This window comes from Musca domestica, unplaced genomic scaffold, assembly GCF_030504385.1.
Source record: "Musca domestica strain aabys unplaced genomic scaffold, Musca_domestica.polishedcontigs.V.1.1 27, whole genome shotgun sequence".
Classification (NCBI taxonomy): domain Eukaryota; kingdom Metazoa; phylum Arthropoda; class Insecta; order Diptera; family Muscidae; genus Musca; species Musca domestica.
The window spans coordinates 8,822,346-8,844,403 of record NW_026712286.1 but is presented as its reverse complement, the minus strand read 5'-3'; the positions used below and the strand labels follow the sequence as shown (position 1 = coordinate 8,844,403).

The following is a 22,058-nucleotide window of genomic DNA, read 5'->3' as shown; positions in this document are numbered from 1 at the left end:
ACCACCTATGTGTTTTATTTGCTCTTTAAAATAAAAAGACCAAAAAATGTTAAAATAAAGACAACACAGTAAGCCAAAATGATATATAAATCAACCACTAATACCATGCCACCACCACCAACAACAACAACAAAAACGTCGTCATCGCAAAGTAAAAACGCAGTGAACCAAACATACAGACAGACAGACAGACATACAAACTGCTGGCCTAGCAGCTAGCCAGCCAGCCACTCATTGTGAAAACATATTGGCCAAGAAGTATACAAACGCAACAATCAACAACCTTGGTTTAATACAATTCGTGTGTTTCTTTTGGTATTTTATATCAAAAAAAATATTTTTTTTTCTCAGTTTCAAAAGAAGAAAAAATTAGTTTTACAGGTGTTAATTAATTGCTGTAATAGGAATATATATAATTTGTTTCTTGTTTTTTTTTAATTCTTTCTATCGTGAAAAACTATGATTAATATTCGTGTCTTTCTTCTCGTTCCTCGTTTCCTTTACATATCAACATATTTTTTTTTCTTGTTTTATTGAGAGCATCTGCTGGCTTGGCTCTGTGCGTTGTGTTGTTTTTGCAATATCCCTCTCGTCGCCTCATCGTAGTTAGTGTCTCTCTCTTTTTCTCCTTTTTTTTGGTGTATGTGATGTGATGATGATGGTGTGTGCTCTCTCTCCTCCGCAATTTGTTGAAGCAGGTTCTCGCAAATCGAGTTCGTGTTGTTATTTACGAACATGGGAAAACCCCAGAAGTGGATAGAAAATTCCATGTAATGCATTCATTTTTTCTGCTGCTTCTTCTTCTTCTACACGGTTAAGGAGGTACAATACACTAGCTAGCAACAAACACCAGCAATAATAAATGTGGGTACAAGGAACATTTCGATGACTTGAGGTTTTGCACATACACATATTTGCCACCCCCACCCTCCTCAATCCCTTTATTAGGGACTTGATGATCCACATGAAATTAATAACCCAATTAATTTGTTTAATAAAACAGGAAAGATTTCTTTGTGACACTCACTCTCTTGGTAGAAATATTCATGCAGCAGAGTTTGATGATATGTCACATATGACAGGGATGGAAAGTCTACATATGTTGTAATGACTACCAAGGAGAGATAAAAAATAGGTAAAACATCAATTAATTTTCATGCTCTGGAAATTATAAAGGCATTATTTTCTAGACATTTCGAAAAAGCTACAAAGAAGATGAAAAATGATCTGTAAAACCTTTTTTCGATATAATGTTATGTTTACATTAGAGCACGTTTACACTACTAAATCCATTCAATTTTTAATGCCAATTACGTAGCGTATACGTCACGTATATCGTACAAGACTGGACAAAATGCATCATTGAAATACAGGGTAAGATAAAAAACTGCAACAAAGTCAAACGCCATAATTTTTGATTTTTTTCTAAATTTTATTGAATGAAAGCAAAAATGTCGGAAATGACATCATATTTAATTTTTATTGAATGAAAGCAAAAACTTTCGGAAATAGCTTCAAATTTTAGAATATGTTTAGATTTGTTTTGGATTGGTCACTTTTGACACGAATTATGGCCTTCAAACGGCCAATGAAAACGCCACACGCTGCCCGAATGTTGCTCTGCGGTATTTTGGTCCAATTCCGACGAAGCGCTTGCTTGATTGCCACTTTGGTATTTTTTAGAGCCAACCTTGCTTTCCTTGCAAAATACTCCAGACATCATAGTTCAACGGATTGTTATCCGGAGATTTTCGTGGCCATTGTGCGACGGAAATGAAGCGAGGAACCTCATTTTGTAAACATTCTTGGTTGGCGCGTACCGAGTGCTGAGTCATGTTGGAATGTCCAAGATTTGCGGCCAAAATGTTTGCGTGCCCAAGGCTATAATACACCCTCCAGAATATTATCACGATAATATTCGGCATTTATTCTGATGCCACGGTAGTAGCGGCCCACGCCATCACCATGGCCGACCCTTGAGTTCTGGTGGACAATCGAAGGTGCAGCTGATCTCTTTGGCAAGTAAACACGATCATTTTGTTTGTTTACATTGTTCGACTGCACAACGAATGTTTTCTCATCGGAGAAAACCAAAGTCGGCAGTTCACCAATTTCGGAAAAGCGATGCAACTCTTTAGAGCCTATTTTCTTTCTGTTGCGGTGTAAGTTCTTGCACTTTTTAGATTTTCAATGGCTTTACCCAGAGCTCATTTTTCAATATTTGCGGAATGAAATATTGCGCTATGTTCAGCTTACGAGCCATTTTTCGGCCAAACGCAGCGAAAAAGATAATTTTTTATTCTGTAAAATATGCCACTCGACATACGTAAATATTGCAGATATGACATGGTCGAGTTGCCATATTCGATTTAACAAATGATAAGAATCCTTTATTGTTTTGCCATAATACAATTTCATGAAAGCACATAACAGTCATGAAATGGAGTTGTTATATAAGAAAACATTTATAACTCTATTGTTGCAGAGACATTTTGACATATCCAAGTGCTCTGATGCATATACCTGTATTCTTCTACTATGGTTTTACCTAACAGCTGATTATCAGTAATTGGCCAGAGATGGGAGATGATTGTTTCAAACAATAATTAGAAAGAATTGTATGAGAAAACCATAGCAAAATTTAAAATGTTAAGTCATTTCAGATATGAATATCCATCTCCAAATTTTCTGTAATTTACTTTGTCAAATTTCAAAATATAATTTTTGACAATGAGATGTTGTCAAATAAATAATTTTGAAAATATTGTAAACATATGATTGCATGACTTTACCTTCTTGATTCTACCATGAAGAAAAAGAAACAAACAATAAAAAAACCGAAACATTTTAATATTTTTGATATGGTAAAACCATGTTTTGGATATCTACAACTGATTACAGGAATTTGCCAGAGATAGGGAAAATATTATTTCAAAAAAAGAATCAAAATGAAATAATTAAAATTCGTCTTCCTGAGATATGGAAAAAAATATTTTTAGATGCGAAGTAGCGTCACAAATAAGAGATTATGTATTATTTTGTAAAGACTGCCATTTGTCATACGTAAATATTTTAGGTATGAAAAGTGTGTTTAATTTGAACGATGTCAAGGTTGCGTTAGTTGGCAAAAAGGTTGCCATATTCGATATAGCAAATGAGATTGCCTCTGTTTTTGGGAATGATTAAAACTCTTGAAAAGCACACATTATAACAATCTCCGGACGTTATTGCATCGGAAAACATTCTCCCATGGGTGTACTATATCAGCTGGTTATCAGTAATTTGTCAGACATGGAAAATGACTTAAAACGGGAGGGCCCAATTTTAATCAAACTATAAGAAAAAACGTTCCACGTTAGCACAACAATTGGGTAAAAATTAATAAAAACCCGAAGGAAATCTGCAATAGTGGTACAAAGGTTTCAATATTACTAAGTTTTGTGTGTGGAATTAAGAAAGTAATGTTATGAAATTTCCATTTTTTTTTTAAATTATTCATTTGACAAAACTCTTTTTCAGAATGTATATTTTTAAATCCGTTGTATATGTACACAAATCAGAGGGGGATTCAAATTTGACAACGTAAAAATTACAGAAAGTGCAGAGATGGGTGTGCTAATTTGTAATGACTAACTTCTTAATTTTACAAAGGTTTGTAGCACACCTTTGCCCCATAACTCAAAAGTCTAATAAATGAGAGAGAGAATAAAGAGAAAAAATATTAACAGTTGATTTGAGTGTTTGCAAAATCTTAATGGAAAAAATGACTCAGTTAAATTATGCAAAAACATCAGCTGATTGCGTCAACCAGCTGTTATGTGGCCGATGCAAAAATCTTTACAAATTTCAGGCAATAATATAATAAGTTTTGAGATAATAAACACTCAAACAAATTCTAACGCCGCATACCTTTTTCGAAACAGCTGTTGCAAATTTTACTGAATATCATTCGATAACATTTTGTAAAATCTGCACGCGAAAGATTTTTACTGGAAAAGTGGCCTTGTATTTTGATTTTAGGAAAATCGTGAAATTAACGTGTGGCCATGAAGACTAATTAATTACGTTTATCATTAGATCTTAAAATTTGACGTGTGGCCTGCCCTTATTATTTTAGGCAGCTTTCATTTGATTTCCATTTTTTAATTCATAAAACTTAATTTATATCGACATAAACTCGCAATTTATTTGACATGTAGGCGTAATTAAATGAATTGAGAACATAAATAATGTTTTTTATGAACTCATTTGATTTACTCTCCATCCCTGTGTTTCCATGATGGACTGCATTAAAAATGTGAATTTTTTGGTCACCACTACTATAGGCGTTAGGGGGGATTAAATATAACAATTGTCTTAACTATTAATATTCACAATATTGGACGGAAACGAAACATGAAAAACACCTCTAAACATGGCTATCGGCAAATAATCAAAAATATTTTAAAAATAAATTTACAAAAAAAAGTTGACGCATACATAGGTATATTTCTTTGTATATAATATGTTATATTTTTCGACAATCCAATAATAATTTAAAAAATATATAAAAAATCTCTAGATTTGTGCCGTACACAGCAGCAGCAACAACAACAACATGAGAGCGATCTGCTTGTTGCCGAACATCACGACCAAAGTAAATGACCATTCAAAGCTTTGCATGGTTATTTTTGATTTTGTTTTCTTGATTTTTTTTTATCGTTGTTGTCCGTCTGCTTCTTCTTCTTCGTCGCCGTCGTCTTCGTCTTTAGTATGAAAACAATCATTTTTTGTGTGTGTGGTGCTTTACTACCGCCGTCTGTCCATTCCTTTGACTACGGCGACTACCTTGCCTTGCCTGTTATATAGCGCAGCAGCGCACTAAAGTTTTGTTGTTGTTGTTATTATTATTATACTGTTCACATTGAAGTAAAACACAATTCAACAAGCAGCATTTTTTTTTTGTATTTTAGCCAGTGTTGCCTGCATGTTATGATATAGACAATTAAAAGTGACCCAAAAACTGTTTTGTTTACCGTTACCATTTTTTTGATAGCTTTAATATCAACATAAGGAATTTTCTTATAGCATGTTTACACATTTAAGGTTGTTGGCGGTATTAAACTCTCGTATGGGGAGGATTTATGTGAAATGTGTGCTGCGATTTCATCCAGCATAATGTAATCATAGTATTCGCTTCAGATAACCCATGGTAGAAGAATACAGGTAGATGCATCAACGCTTGGAAACAGTGATATGTCAAAAAATTAAAATGTTATTTATTTTTTTTTTTTTTTCAAAAATAAGTGTATTTGTTATTATGACATGCATATTTGAAAATTTTTTACAAATTTGAATAATTTTTCATTCAAAAATTTCAATTCCATAATTTGTTTGACAGTTCATTGTCCCAGCAGCTGTGTCGATGCGACTAACCTGTATTCTTCTACCATGAGATGAGCAAACAATTGTATTGCTTTCTCTTTAGATTCGTTCTCTTACGTTCTCCGGCTTTTGGAAACTCGATAAACCGAAAATTATGGCAACACTTTTCCACGAAATCGACCTTGTGAATTTAAAAAAAAAATATTTTCATACCTAAAATTTTTACGTATGACAAATGGCATATTATTCAAAAAAATATTAAAAAAAAAAACTTTTATTTGCGACCATGGTAAAATTAAGAAGGTGTAAATTCATTTCAAATAAGCATGTCCATCTCTGCATTTTATGTAATTTACCTTGCAACATTTCATTGCATAGAAAACAGGTTCCCATCTCTGATTTCTGAGTATACAATAGATTAATCGATATAATGATGAGACGTTGTCAAATGAATATTGAAATATGAATTTAAAAAAATGTAAATATATGATTACGTGACTTTATCTTCTTAATTCTACCATACTTTTATCCATGGCAAAAACTAGATGTACACTCTTTTGCTGTTAAATCGCATATGGCAAAACTTTTCCACGAACTCGACCTTGTGATTTTTAAAAAATAAAAATTATTTTCACACCTAGGATATTTACGTATGACAAATGGCATATTTTACAAAAAATCTTTTATTGGTGACCATCTCTGCATTTTCTGTAATTTACCTTGTCACATTGCACTGCATATAATACAGTTTCCCATCTCTGTTTTGTGTAAAATTTGTCGTATTTTTCTTCTTTGTCGTATTTTCCTTCTTATTATATTAGCTTTTACCCATGACAACCCATGACATTTGCTAAATCGTGTATGGCAACACTTTTCCACGAACTCGACCTTGTAGTTAAAAAAAATAAAAAATAATTGTCATACCTAAAATACTTACGTATGGCAAATGGCATATTTTACAAAAAAATATTGAGAAAAATCTTTTATTTGCGACAATGCTAAACTTAAGAAGGGAAATCATGGTAGAAGAATATAGGTAGATGCATCAACGCGTGATATGTCAAAATTTTTAAACTGCTTTTTTGAAAAATAATTTTATTTTTATATGTTTTCTTATACGACACCAATCGGAGGTTGTTCAATATATATTTTTCAACAATATTAACGAATTTAAATAATTTTTTATTCAAAATTGATTTGACTTTTCATTGCCGCAGCAGCTGTATCGATGCGACTACCTGTTTTCTTCTGCCAGGAGGTAGATTCATTTCAAATAAGCATGCCCATCTCTGCATTTTCTGTAATTTACCTTGTCACATCTCTGGTTTGTGTATGTCCAATGAATTCATAAACATACATTTTGACAGTGAGATCTTGTCAAATAATTGATTTTAAAAAATTGTAAACATATAATTGCATGACTTTACCTTCTATAAAAAACGTTTGAAATTACTCTTTTTAAATCTTACTACGATTATTTATAGCTAAGCTTTCAATTGGTGATGTTTGAAAATATATATAAAATGCTTTTTGTCATTTGCCATAAAAATAACGCCGTTAAGAATTTTTCTGACTCTGACACTTTAGTGTGACCCGCGTGTTATATCATAAAATAAAACGTTTTTATGTGACGGCGTTGAGCATTCAGATCATAAACCATAAAAAGGTTGATTTTAGATATATTTTATACCAAATCCTTTCATTGAAAAATAATCGCAATAAAATTGTATATCAGTCATACAGACTGCTTAAGAGCACAACGGCGTTGTTCGTCACAACTCTGTAGTGTTTTCTTATGCCCGCTTTACACAATATGAATTTTGGCGTCATGAGTGATTAAATATCATTAAATTGGGAATGTTTCTTTCAATTTTTAATTTCAATATTGATGTTATTTGAGTTTTTTCTTCATACAACTCTGATTGGCTGCCTATCCACATTAGTATTTTTTGAATGGCAACCCTGAACGTGAACGCAAATGAGCACACAAAACAAAAAAGCAATGCCATTCACAAAAACAATAACAATAACAACTAATACAACTGCGAGTAGTGATCAAAACAAAGTAAAGGCAGGCAATTTATGTGTACAACTACAGCAACAATACTACCACCACACAGTGGTGGCATACTATATTATTGTTGAATTTCAACAACAACAACAGTGCAATGCTAACAGAGCCACACAGAGCAAATACAAATACACAACAAAAATGCCAAGAAGTGAAAGTATTAAAGTATTGTGTGTGGCTGCTGCTGGTTTAAGCTGTTGTTTTAGCATTGTTGTTGTTATTATTATTATTATATATATAGTACACCCTGTTAACTGCTACCGCCATTGTGACAGCCGACCGACCGACCAGTCAAGCCACCAGCGCCAATAACAACAAATAACTTTAATTTAAGCTCAAGTAAAGTAAACCACTGAATAAGTTAAGCCAACAAGCAAGCAACACCAGTCAATCAGGAGGCAGCAGCAAGCAGGCTGTGTCCTACTAGACACAACCGCAAATATTTCCCTATGTTTTTGTTTTTTAACCAACACCAAAGCACATGCAATGACTTTGATACATGTATGCAACAAACAATTATAATTCCAGCTGTGCTGCGCCAGGGGGTGTGAAGGGCGGGCGGGGAACTGATCTTGTCTGCTGGTCTGGCTGGTTATGCAGTGTTGTGTGAGTCTCTCCCTCTCTCTCTCTCTCTATTTGAGTTTTAAAGCTAGCAAAATAGCCAACAAACACCAAAGTAGTGGGGCGCTCACAGCAGCAATCAAACCAAATAAAATAACAAGAAAATATTGAAATCATTTCAGACTAAAAAAAATTAAAACCAAAACGCGAATAGGTTAAAGAAACACACAAAGTAGACAATAACAATAATACACAATACTGACCACTAAACCTTAAATGTTTGCCATTCGTTCGTTCCGTTTGTTTGTAGTCTTTGTTCAGGCCAGGCAACTTTTCTTGATGGCTGCCGTCTGCCTGCCTGCCTGTATACCGAAAAATATATATCTTTAAGGCTATACGACGACGCTTTGTGTTATGTTTATTAGTACAAATTACACTTGTTATATTTATATTTTTACAACAAGAACAACAACAACTAAAGAAATATACGTAGAACTAGTTTTACATTTTTTTCTTTAATTATTCAGCGTTTTCTTGACAGGAGAACGAACATGTCAAAGGTTTGGGAAAAATAATTTCCTAAAATATTTCCGTTACACATTATGTGTCTCTGTAATGATTAGCATGAATAATAACGCCGCCTTCAAGTGTTTGATAACAACGGCGTCTTGACATGTGTGTGTTGGTGGAACGCCATTGTCTTTGGTGCACCGATGATGATTTGATTTTAATTCACATTTCCAATGGTTATGTGATATTGTTTATATCAAGTGCACAAAACAACCAATCAAAAAAAAACCTTTTCGCACTCCCTTTCCCGTCATTTTCTGACACCGTTATTGTTTTCTATTCAAGGCTTTTCTTTGACAGCATTTGTTAGGAAACTAAGGAACGCTTTTTGACTTGGCAGGAAGTGATGGCTAAAGCCGCTTTACACTATTTGATATATTGAATTTTCTTGTTTTGTTATTGCCAAGTGCTAAAGTTGGAGAATTGCAATTGTAATATCCATGGTAGAATTATAAAGGTAAAGTCATGCAATTATATGTTTACAATTTTTTTTTTTCAAAATTATTCATTTCACAACACCTTATCGTCAAAATTTATATTTATAAAACCATTGTACATACACAAATCAGAGATGGAAACCTCCTTTCCATGCAGTGAAATTTTATATGCTAAATTACAGAAAATGCAAAGATGTGAGGGAATGCTTGTTTGAAATGACTTTTCTTTCTTAATTTTACCAATCCCTTTATGGTCAAATTTATACATTTTGTAGTTACTTCCTTAGATGTGAACGTACAACTGGCAAGAAATTTACATTTACATCCGAACAAATGTTGGGTAATTTTTATGCCTTGTTATGCTTGACAACAATTTTCAGCTGATTATTCTGGAGGCTTGAGCCTCAAAAACTGACTTAAAATAAAACACCATTCATCAAGGAGGAGGGAAGGATATAAAATCTCATTTTTTATATGTTTATGCACAAGAGAGATACATGAAATACGCCTTAATTACATATGGAACAGATAACTAAAAATAAGATATAATTGGCTATTTTTGTAAAATCTGTCATTCGTCATACGTAATTATTTAAGATATGAGATAATTTTTTACTTGGAAAATGACAAGTTTGAGTTTGTAGGAGAAGAGTTGCCATATCTAATTAAGCAAATGAAACTGCCGCTATTGTTTTGTCATGGAAATTTCTTTGAAAAATAACAAATATTAAAAAATGGAGAAGAGTTGCCATATTCAATTAAGCAAATGAAACTGCCGCTATTGTTTTGTAATGGAAATTTCGTTGAAAAATAATAAATATTAAATGACCAGGAGTAAAAAATTTAAATAAATCTGAAAGTTCACTTAAATGTTTTCAATGCTTGTTAAGATATTTAAAGTACCCATTATTTCTTATACAAGGTTATCTTATAAAGATACTTTAACATCTTTACACATTAGCTGAAAGTATAGACTTTCGATTTCAGTTTCATATTTTGTTTAGTAAACAAAATTCCTAAAGAACCATCCCAGTTCTGCTTCAAGTAGTATTATGATGACAATTGTAAATATGTAAGAAGTGCGTGTCTGTTTTTTATAGCTCAAACATTTATGGTATTATGGCTGTCAATTGTGTTATTCTTTTATGGAATTGTGATCGTTTTTTCGAAATGAAATGAATCAGATGGATATTAGGTCTGTCTACTTGTTTTCCCTCAAAAATTGTTTAGTAAGTGAAGTCAAAATACTTGAAAACGTAAATTGAGCCGTAAAAACAAAACATAAAATATCGGCTGATTTTTCAAAGCACAACAATTTGTTTGTCCTACAAAGAAAAAAAAAAAACAAAAAAAAATTATGATTTAATGAACACAAAAAAGAGGAAGAATTTCCGATTTCGTAACATTTCTTCCTAAATAAATCACTGGATAATCCAAATCAGCTGATGGATTATTATGATTAGAAGAAGAAGAATTGCAAGTGAAATTTGTCCGACAAGAATTTATGAACTCCTCTCCTTAAGAGAAATGTCAAAATTTCTCTCTCTCTCTCGCTCTATATAGATTCGCTTTCTTTGCAGAACTTTTTGGTTTACAGACGACTTGTTCCACATTGTTTTAGTAGCCAGACAAGGCTATTGTTTGTAAACCGTACTTGTGCAATACGACAATAACGACCACCAGACCAACGACAACAATTGATTGATCATTAAATTTGTTTTTCAATACCGTTTGGAGGCGTGTGAGCGACAGCGTATATAATTATTTCGTCGTCGTACATTTCAAACTTGGCATAGTTTCATTCATTTTCAGTTTATTTATTTGTGTCTGTCCTCTTATTAAAAATGGGTTTCTTTCTCTTAATTTTTTGTCTTTGCTTGACATGGTTATTTGTTCAGTGTAATCGTCGTTTTCATTCAAAATTATTTTTTTTTGTCGTTCTTATGTTTTCTGGGTTTAGATTTTCATTTCTTGTCGAATTGTTTTTTTTTTATGTAATCTTAATAATGTGATTTGTTCGCGTTTTATCATCCAGAGGAGAGTAGATTTATAAATCATTTTATTTTATTTGGGAAATCACCCCTTTTTAAGAAGGTAGTATACACGCCCTTTAAAAAGGTCGCACTTTTGATGATAATGATTATTTGTCAAAATTCTCACCAATACTCGATTGCCATTGCTGCAACACGTGAGAGATATTGGATAACGGCAAGACATGGCACATAACGTAAACGTGACGTATCTCTCTCTCTCTCTCTCTCTCTACTTGAAACGTATCGCCGCAACAGGTTTTTGTGTTTTTTCTTCTAACAAATTGACTTAATCTTGAGGTTTTAAAAGTATTTTTGAATTATTTTCATATAAATTAGTCTCAAAAATATATTTGAAAAAATTATAATATATATTTGTTTTTATTATTGTTTTTGTTTTCCTTTCAAATGGCAACATAACCAGATTGTAGTTAGCGAGATTAGATTTCGAAATGTGTTTTCTATGATAATATGTGTATTTGTGTGTGTATGTGTGTGCGTGTGTGAGTGAGTGTGTTTTTGTTTTCTATCGGAGCAATATATGGTTAAGAATCGTGGAGGCTGTTGGGTGGGGGGAGGTAGGTCTTGAAATAGACGAGCACCACAAACAAACACCATGGCAACAAAATGTTAACAATCATCGAATGTGGTGACTCCCTCTCTCGCTCTCATTTCTGGCTTTTAATACGGAATGCTGCGGCCGTTACTGCTGCTGCCTGTTGTTGTTAATACGTCAAAAAAAACATCTGTGGTGTGTTTGATAATGACGCCAATGAATTGCTTTACGCACTACAGAGAATTCTGTTACAAATAATTTGCGCTTTATTATATTCATTAACATTGTTGTCAGTGTATTAATTTGTCATCGTCGTCACACATGATAAATAGATTGGCCCCCCTCTAATGTCGAAAATAGATGCTATAACTTCCAAAATTTTTTAATCATTTATATGTCTAGTTTTATGACTGCGAAATACTGCAGTTTTTGATAAGCTCTATCAAATTAAAACGTTTTACTTTTTCGATATGAGGAATGAGTATTGACCGTGTGAATTTTTTTTTGCCCAGCTGACCTTCAGCATTGCCCAGATAAAATTTGTTTTTTTTTTAAGTACGTTTTGGATGTAAGAAATCCAATCGATCTCAAATGTCAAACTCCATAGCGTATACGTCAAAAAATATCCAATTGATTTTATTAATACGATTTACGTTACGTATACGCTATGGAATTGACATTTGAAATCGAGTGAATTTAGTAGTCTAAACGTTCTTTAACCCATGGCACAGTAATTGAGGGTGAGATAAAAAAATGGCAGATCATCACTTTCGGCCAAGCGAGGCAGCTCTGTTGCGGTGTAAGTTCTTGCACTTTTTGTCGAATGGAATATTGCGATATGTTCAGCACACGAGAAATTTTTCGGCCACTGCGACGCGGGTTTCGATGAAGTCGCTTCTTTACTTTTCGGGCTACGCTACATATCACAGTATCACTGTAACGAGCGATGGTAAGAGACACAAAAGATTTATTCACATTTAAATGCTGGAGTGCTCTTCCGATACCCACTTGTGGTTTTCCCAGCCAAATATAAAGAAATCACACTATCACGCTTCTTAAATTCCATCACGAATAACTTTTTTTTCTGGAAAATTCTCACCAAAATGCTTTTGTACGCTTTTAAAAATATAATGAGCTGTCACTGGAATAATTTTAACAGCTGACGGATGAGTGGCTAGGTAATGACAGCAGTCTGAAGTTGGTTGCAGTTGTTTCATCTCATGCCAGTGTTATCAATTTTTATTGAATGACAACACTTTGTCACACTGGTGTGTACAATTTAAAATTTTGACATATCAATGTTCCCAAGCATTGGTGCATTGATTGATAAAATTTAAGCTTTTTTGTTTTTGAATTATGTGGCAACTCCCATAAAAAATTAGCTTAGAGCGACTTTTATTTTGTGGTAAAAATTTAGTACAACGCCTAAAGGATTTCTGTCTGACATAAGTCACTGACCGATTTTTTCGTAAAATTCGACCAAAAGACTTATGCTCACCGACATAGTCAATTTTGAACTTAAAGATTCTTTTTTTTAGTTTATGTCTATTGGTAAAGGACCAAGTTCTTTTTCTTTGAAGTTCTTTAAAAAAATTCTCGTATTTGTTTTTTTTTCAATTATATTTCGTTTTATTTGCAAGACTATTCTCAGTTTGACGTGTCGCCATGCCACCTTATTTTAATTTTCTATTTATTGGTAAAGGACCAAGTTCTTTTTCTTTGAAGTTCTTTAAAAAAATTCTCGTATTTGTTTTTTTTTTTTTTCAATTATATTTCGTTTTATTTGCAAAAGATTATTCCCAGTTTGACGTGTCGCCATGCCACCTTACACTTGCAATTATAGATTGCGTTCGGCGGAGAGAGAGAGAGATAGACTGAAAACAACGGTTGTTTTGATTATTTCTTTAAATTGTTTGTTTATCTGTCAATAATAGTAGCAATCAGCTAATTTATGATTCCCAATCTATTTTAATTTTATCTTATATCTATTTGATTCACATTTATATTTATAAACCTTTCGTTCGTTGTTGTTTGCAAGAAATAGGAAAACAACAACAACATACCTACTTATTTATGACATTTTAACACAAAATTTTATAATAGCCACCTCTACATTTTATTAAACAACAACAACTAGAAACAGATACAAGAATAAAAGATGAATCAAAATTTGCTGTTGCTGCTGTGCTGCTACTTGTTTGTTTGTCAATCTGTCTGCCATTCGTTGCTTCTCAAAAATTCCTAGCACGTAACTGAATGCAATGCAACGTGATAAGCGTTTTTCTATAACGTGTCTTGTTGTACACTGGGAGCTGTTGCTGCTGCCTGCCTGACTGCCTACTACTGCTGTTGTTGTTGACAGTGTTGCTTCATAGTGCAAACGACAACAGTGGTGGTGGCGGTGATGATGATGACGACGGCGTTGATATAGTTATTGTTGACAACAACAACAAAAAAACTAAACTCATGAGAAAAATGTAGTTCATTGGCGAGAGGAATTTTTGACGAAAGCACAGGCGGACACTAGCTATCAGCAGCAACCCCACTGTCAGCTGCAGCAATGATGTGAATAACGTATACACTCCTAAAAGTTCCCCTACTTTTTACTTTTTTTATTAGCAAACATATTTATGTACAGATATGTGTGTGTGTGTGTGGTAGCATTGGGCCGTAGTAACCACAACGTGCCCCCTTTTTTCTCTTTCATGTACATACACACGTATGCACTACTCTCACTACTACCACCCATATGAGAGTATAATTCTATTGTTGTTGTCAGATATTTTAATTGTTTTTTATTTAAATGTTGTGATGGGGGGTACATAAACAAATGTCATCAAAATCTACCAAAAATATTTTCTTTTTTTGGAAAAAATATTTACTGTGTTTTATACTTTTTCCAAGTTCCGTGCATTCCCCTTTTCTCCAAGAATGCTAGTTTTTATATGAAAATACACTGATTTTAGTGAATTGGACTTGCCAACTCTGGCTACTGGGATTTTATGACAACAACAATTTGAAGCAATTTTAAAATTCTTAGTCCAGATTTAGACTACGCATTTTTACTTGCGTCAATATTTATGGTTCTCTTTTACACTTGCTTCTCTTGCATTAATACAAGGCAATCTCTTTTCATTGTCTTCTCTATGTAGATGGCATTCAAGTTTTAGCATAAAAAAACAAGTAAAAAAGCTGTAAGTTCGGCCGGGACGATCTTTGAATACCCTTCACCATTTGGAACGATTTTGGCAATTTTCAAAAAAAAAAAAATAAAATCCGTTAAAAATTCTATTAAAATCTTAAAATTACCGAATGTAGGCGTTTTATTAGGGTCTATACGAAGACGTGGACCTGCATACAATATTCAAATGCGAAACTTGAATAAAAAAATCGATGAATAATGTAGCTAAAATCATTCGAATATAAGGAGGTACCGTTATATGAGGGCTATACGAAGACGTGGACTTGCACAGACTATTTTCTGTCATAGGCTGTAGTATCCGTTACGATCTTCAAATACCAAATTTGAAGCAATTCCGATTAATAATGTCGCTGAAATCATAAAAATACCCAATATCGGGAGGTACCCTTATATTGGGGCTACACGAAGACGTGTTCCTGCACAGACAATTTTCTGTCATAGGCTGTAGCATCCGTTACGATCTTCAAATACTAAATTTGAAGCAATTCCGGTGAAAAATGTCCCTAATATCATAAAAATACCGAATATCGGGAGGTACCCTTATATTGGGGCTATACGAAGACGTGGACCTTCACAGACGATTTTCTGTTAGAGGCTGTAGCATCCCTGACAAACTTCAAATACCAAATTTGAAATAATTCCGGTGAATAATGTCCCTGATATCAAAATTCCGAATATAGGGAGGTTCCGTTATACTGGGGCTACATGAAGACGTGGACTTGAACAGACAATTTTCTGTCAGAGGCTGTAGCATCCCTGACGAAGTTCAAATACCAAATTTGAAACATTTCCGGTGAATAATGTCGCTTAAATCACCAAAATACCGAATATCGGGAGGTACCATTATATGGAGACTATACAAAAACGTGGACCTACATGGCCCATTTTCAATACCAAAAGTCCTGCAGACATAACACACATTTGAGTAAATTTTTATCAACCTACTTTATTTTGTTCGGAAGCTAGAGTGATTTCCACAGACGGATAGACGGACGGACATTGCTAAATCGACATCGAATTTTAGAATTGCCGCAAGTAAACTAATGAAATTGGTTTTTGGTTACTTGTTTCTCACTTGTTTTAAGGCCGCTTATCATTTTTTTTTTCTTGCAATTCAAAATCGTACTATTCAGACTAACCATCCCTGGGCATTGGCATTTTCACCGTACTTGTCAATTGAATAAAAGGGAATTTATACAAACCCTTCACTCTTCTAATTTGCAAATTCTTTTCTTTTTTTCATTTAATTGTTGCCATTTATGTGTGGCCGCCGTATATTTTTCCCGTTCTACGTTGTATGCGTTGGCAATTAGAACAAACAGCTGATTTCTGTCAAAGTTGTGTTGTGAGAGTAGCAATGAGAGTAATTCTTAACGAGTAGATGATTTCTCTTCTATCCATCAGCAGCAGCAGCGCAATCAGACAACTGCTGTTGTTGTGTCGTCTCGTCTCATCACCCACCCTTCACTCCTTCTGTGCCTCTCTCTTATTTCTTGTCATTCTCTCACTACTTGAAACAGATAAAGGAGGAAAATAAGTAAATTTTGTTGTTTTTATATTATTATGGCTTTGTCAAAAAGATGAAATCTGTTAAAAGAACCGAACCACCTTATGAAATATTGTAACGAATTGACAAAAGTTTTTTTTTCTGTTTTTTTTTTTTGCCAACCAAAAATCAATGAATGTGTGTTTATGTTTCGTTTGATGTAAACTTGTTTTGTTGAAATCCACGTAATAAAAGCGATAACATCCTGGTTGAAAGCAAAAAAAAAAAAAATAATACAGACAGACTACCGACCGACCGACCAAGAAGAAGAAGAAAAGGCAAAACCCAACGAACAACTTATTGTGTGGTATGCTTTGGTGGGGTTTCGTATCATTTTTTTGCTTTCATTTTGCTTTGAATTGCTTGTGTCGATGTCGAGTTGTTGGTGTGTGTGTCGTTTTTTTTTTTTCTTTTATTTCTTGAAAAAAATGTAGCGAGAAACGACAACGACGACGACACAATGACGAGTAGTAAACAGCAAATCATAAGCAAAAGATGTACGAATAAAGTGGAAAAAGAAGGGAGGTGAATAATACAGAGACAGACAGACAGACAGAGATACTCAACAGTTCAATTAATGGTGGTAGTGGTGCCAGAGTGGTTTCTGCTGTTTAAGGTGATAATGGTGTGTGGACTAATTTTTTATTAAAAAAAAATAATAAAATCAAATTTAAAATAATATCTTTGGATTTTTTACAACAAAAAGAACAACAACTTTGTAGCAGAAATAAATAATTTAAATAAAATTATTGCAAATGTGAACGAAAAGAAATTATTTGTTAATTTTTTTTCCAACTGCCTATTGAATTTTTTCTCGCAATCTCAGAAAAAACAAGGTGAAACCAAGTGAAAAGTTTTATTTAAAAAAAAAAAGTGATGAAGTAAAAAAACCCAACAAAATGTGACAACAATTTTATGGAAATTAAGAAAAAATGTCAAATGTGAAATAAATGGAAAATTAAAAAAAAAAAGAAATAATACATTGACGACGACAGCGCACACATAAAAAAGCAACGAAATTTATACATTTTCTTTATGAAATCGAACGAGCAACGGTAGTTTCAACGAGTTGAAGTAAGACACAAAAAAGTGATCATTTCAAAAACAGCTGAGTTTCTCTCTCACTCTCTCGCTCTTGTTGCTTGGCAAACAAAAGGCAAAATCGTTCGGAATTGTTCTCTTCGTGTCATAGAAAACAATAGAAAACGCAAGTGCTATATGAACGAAAAAGTCAAGTAAAAAAAGAGAAGAAGAGAGCCCAAAGTAGATTTTTGAGAGAGTGTGAGAGCATAAAATAGATTTGCAAGTTCCGTAAACATTCCATCAAAGTATCTAATACAAAACAGCAGCGCGGCTAGCTAGCTTATCAGATAAAAGTGAGAATACGAGAAACAAGAAAAAAAAATATACAACGAATACATGACACAAGTGTGGGGAAAACAAAAAGAAATACAAAAAAAAAAATGAAATTTAAAGTGATTGAAGAAAAATTAAATATATAATATTTGTGCAGATTAATAAGCAACGTTTTTCATTTATAGTTCAAATCAATTTTGTCACAATCTACTACCACCATCATCTACTATTACACACGTCAGAGATATTGGCAGCAAAAATAAGTTGTGAATAACAATATATGGAATTTTTTCTTCTTCTTCTACTCAACAACCTTATGAACGTCGTCCTCTCACAACAATTTACTTAGGCAGCAAAGCAACAACAATATACGTCATCATCTGTGCAAGGTCTAATAAATTAAGCTGAAGAGGAATTCAACATAAAACACGTCCAAAAATAAATATCAACGCAACAATAACAACAACAACAGCACCTACAAAATTATCATCTTAAGAGCATTTTCAACAAAACACAGAAAACAGCAACAACACCAACAAAAAAAAACCTTGTAATTGAAAAATAAAAAGGGAAAGCAACTACTCTAAAATGTAACCAGATACAACGATAGCATAACAACAACAACAACACCAAACATTAGAAATTGCAGCAGTTGAAAAATATTGCTGCCTGCCAAACACAACATCGCAGTACACATCCATAGCGAACCAACAATCTAGAAGGAAAAAGAGTAAGCATTAGTTCGTTCTCCCCTCCCCTATGTATGGAATAAAATATTTACACAAAAAAGTTACTCGATTTGAAGAAAGAAAAATATTTTCATCGTCATGCGTTAATTGTTTATAACTAATACAATTATTTGCTTAAATTTTGTATTCTTTTTATTTATTAGTTTGAAAGAAATACTTCACAATGTCTATCAGGTGAATTTGTAGTGAACAGCTGTTTTTTTTTTCTATTCTCTTTATTCTCTTTTGTCATACATAGAACAGTGTATGCGTCACAGTGTTGCATTTGCAATGGGACTGAGTTTAAATGAAAACTTCCAGCCTAAAGCGTTTCGCGTAAAGTGGTGGTTTGACAGAAAATTAATAATAAAATATAAACATTAATCATTTTAAGTAATTAGAAATTATAGCGATACAAAAAAAGGAAAAATTTAGGAAATATACACCTATAGGAGATGCAGAATTTTTAAAATTTTCATCCATAAAGTAAAAGTAAAAAAAAAACTACCTTTGTTGTCCTTGATTTAGGTGAATTCAATATTTTTATGTAAAATAATGACATAGAAACCAATAACTTCATGGAAATACTCCTGTGTAGCGTGTGACTTTGCAAATACAGGGTGAGATAAAAAAAATATTCAACAAAGTCAAACGCCATAATGTTTACATTTTTTTTTAATTTTTTTTTTTAAATGAAAGCAAAAAATTTCGGAAGTAGCATCAAATTTTAGAATAAGTTAAGATTGGTTCGAATTGGTCACCTTTGGCACGATATATGGCCTTCAAACGGCCATTGAAACCGTCACACGCTGCCCAAATGTTGCTCTGCAGTATTTTTGCCCATTCCCGGCGATGTGCTCGACACTTTGATATTTTTTTAGTGCCAACCTTGCTTTTCAAAATACTCCAAACACAATAGTCCAACGGAAAGGTATCCGGAGATTTTGTTGGGCTGAAAATGAAGCGAGGAACCTCATGTTGTAACCATTCATGGCGCGTGCTGAGTGCGATGGAGTCCTGTTGGAATGTCCAAGGACTGCGGCCAAAATGTTTGCGTGCCCAAGGCTTTAATACACCCTTCAGAATATTTTCGCGATAATATTGGGTATTTATTTTGATGCCACGGTCGATTAATATGAGCGGAGAGCCACCATCGGCTGTTATGGTGGCCCGCTCTTTTGAATCTATTTTCTTTCTATTGCGGTGTAAGTTCTTGCACTTTTTTGGAATTTCAATAGCTTTACCACCCCGAGCTCATTTTCAATATTTGCCGAATGGAATATTGCGATATGTTCAGCTCACGAGCCATTTTTCGACCACTGCGACGCGGATTTCGATCAAGTGGCTTCTTTACTTTTCGAACCATTCTGCTGATTCCACTTCCTTGACGTTGGGCATGGTTACCAGTATCACGGTAACCAGCGATGGACGAGACACAAAAGATTTATTCATATGTAAATGCTGGAGTGCTCTAACGCTAGCCTATTGTGGTTTTCCAGCCAAATATAAAAAATCACACTATTTTTTGGCATTCAAATTCAATCCGCACATCAGATTTTATTTATCAGAATTATTCACAAATCGTTGATGTTCCAATATCTTGCCCACATACCACATGTTTTTTGATCTAAATTAAAATAAAAAACTGAGTATTAATGCTTTGGCAAAAATAACGCCAAACGTTATTTATCTGCATTGTGCGTTAACGCTTAACGTTCACTGTGATTGACAGACAAACCGCCCACAAATACATGTAGGATCAGCTGATTTTCTTCATATCAAGTTCATGTTACCTGCAAAAATTTTTGATTTATTTATTGAAAACTGTGTTGTTTTTGTAAATAAATAATCTACAAGTTTATATAATTATCAATACACACACATATATATGCATTTGTGAAATCTATATCACTTTCCATCAAATCAAAACCGCCTTACAATACCATCAAAAACTGCATTTGACATTTGTCATATTCTCTTTATTTTTTATTGATGTGATGGTAGTGAGAGTGATAAAATTGAGAGCCGAAGAAGAAGAAAAAAAAAACAGAAAATAAACTGCAAAGTTGTCGTCGTTGGCTGTCATCGTTTCTTTATACATTTTTTGTGTTACCTCTTTCCACTTGAATAACAAAAGGAGCAGAAGCAGCTGAATAGAAATTAACAAAATTCTACCACCACCATCACAACGTCAACGTTGGTGTTACGTTGTGAGTTTGTTTTATTTTGTGTGTTTCTGCTATGATCAATTTCGGGCAAGTGATACAGCTCACGTACCCATGTACCACCGACCCGACCGTTCATCCATACCACATACCCACATGTACAAACACAAAACGTACACACATATGGACGCGACAGACGACATTTGTTTGTTGTACCTTAACATGAATGAATATTATATATTTATTAGTATGTGGTATTGTTTGTTGTTGTTGTTGTTATTGAGAGTATTATGACCATTATATGGATGGATATTTGATTGTTGCGCTGGTTGGTGGTTACACAAAACAATCTGCATATGTGTGTAGTTTATGATTAAGAAAAAGAGGAAGGAAGAAGTAGTGGAAAACAATAAAACGGCATAATTCTTCATAGTTGGGATTGTTTATAAGGCGTCTTGCATCCGAGGCTTACGCAGAAGTAGGAGAAAAAGCAATTCGTAATATATACTATAAATTACTACATATTTTATTTTTCTTTGCAATTTGTCATTTTTATGCAAAAAGAGAGGATGCTAAGAATTCTACTGTCAGATTATACACCACAGAGTAGTATTCACCAAACGGCGGCGGCAACGTATAGCGCCCCCCTAAGTGGGGTACCTTAGATGCAACATGTGGCAAAATAAACAATTTTAAGGGACATATCATAAATAAACTCTGCATATAGTATTAATAATATTATGTAGGGTTAGTAGACCCCTCCCTCCCCCATTTAACCAAATATCGCACAACTACAGGTTCGTTGAAAAAAAAAAAAAACTCGTTTAATATAACCAATACACACATTACACATGCACACACACACACTAGTGAATAACTAAAAAAAATGAAGGCAAAGAAACGAAAAATGACCAACTAAAATAAAATTAAACGAATAGCAGAGTGAATTCCATAAAAAAGCAAAAACATTCAAAATTCAATATGTTTTACTATCCACCACGACGTCGTTCATGCCTACCTTAACCCAATTCATTAACCAAAAATTATTATTTAACTAGGTACCTATAAAAAATAGAAATTGCTACTTTTTGTTGTTGTTGTTGTTGTTTTGTTTGAATCATCGTCACTCCCCCTCTCCTAGTCAGCCACAACTCTCGTTTATTTGAATAATAGGTACAAATCTATTTTTAAACAACAGTTATAAATGTTTGCAGTTTCGTTTACTTTGGCCAATGTTGACCATTTTGAATTGTTTTCAAACTCCTATTGTTCGTAATATATGTATGTGTGCGTGTGTGTGTATTTTTTCTTAGTTTGGAACACCTATACCCATAAGAAAACAAGTAAAATAGGACAGAAACCAGTTTTAAACACTAATATTACGTACGTATGTTCGTTCATACGTACCCAGTGACCCAAAAGAAGGTTGAATCTATTTCTACAGAAATTCCACCTAACCACCAATGATCAAA

The 22,058-nt window shown here is 33.5% G+C and overlaps 1 protein-coding gene and 1 long non-coding RNA gene across 6 annotated transcripts in view; both read left to right on the top strand.

Annotated features, from left to right (window-relative positions):
- LOC101901187 (chromodomain-helicase-DNA-binding protein Mi-2 homolog) overlaps positions 1-22,058 on the top strand; it is a 49,275-nt gene that overhangs the window by 4,214 nt on the left and 23,003 nt on the right. The gene's annotated exons all lie outside the window — the stretch shown is intronic.
- Positions 1-22,058, top strand: part of LOC101900894 (RNA polymerase II elongation factor Ell) — a 31,451-nt gene that overhangs the window by 878 nt on the left and 8,515 nt on the right. Inside the window, exons 1-2 of one of the 4 annotated variants that reach the window (XR_002194299.2) lie at positions 16,779-16,962; positions 17,879-18,423. This is a non-coding gene — a long non-coding RNA (RNA polymerase II elongation factor Ell). Of the gene's footprint in view, positions 1-16,778; positions 16,963-17,163; positions 17,714-17,878; positions 18,424-22,058 lie in introns of those variants that run through there. The other 3 variants (XR_002194298.2, XR_002194297.2, XR_225522.4) reach the window with 3 other exon arrangements.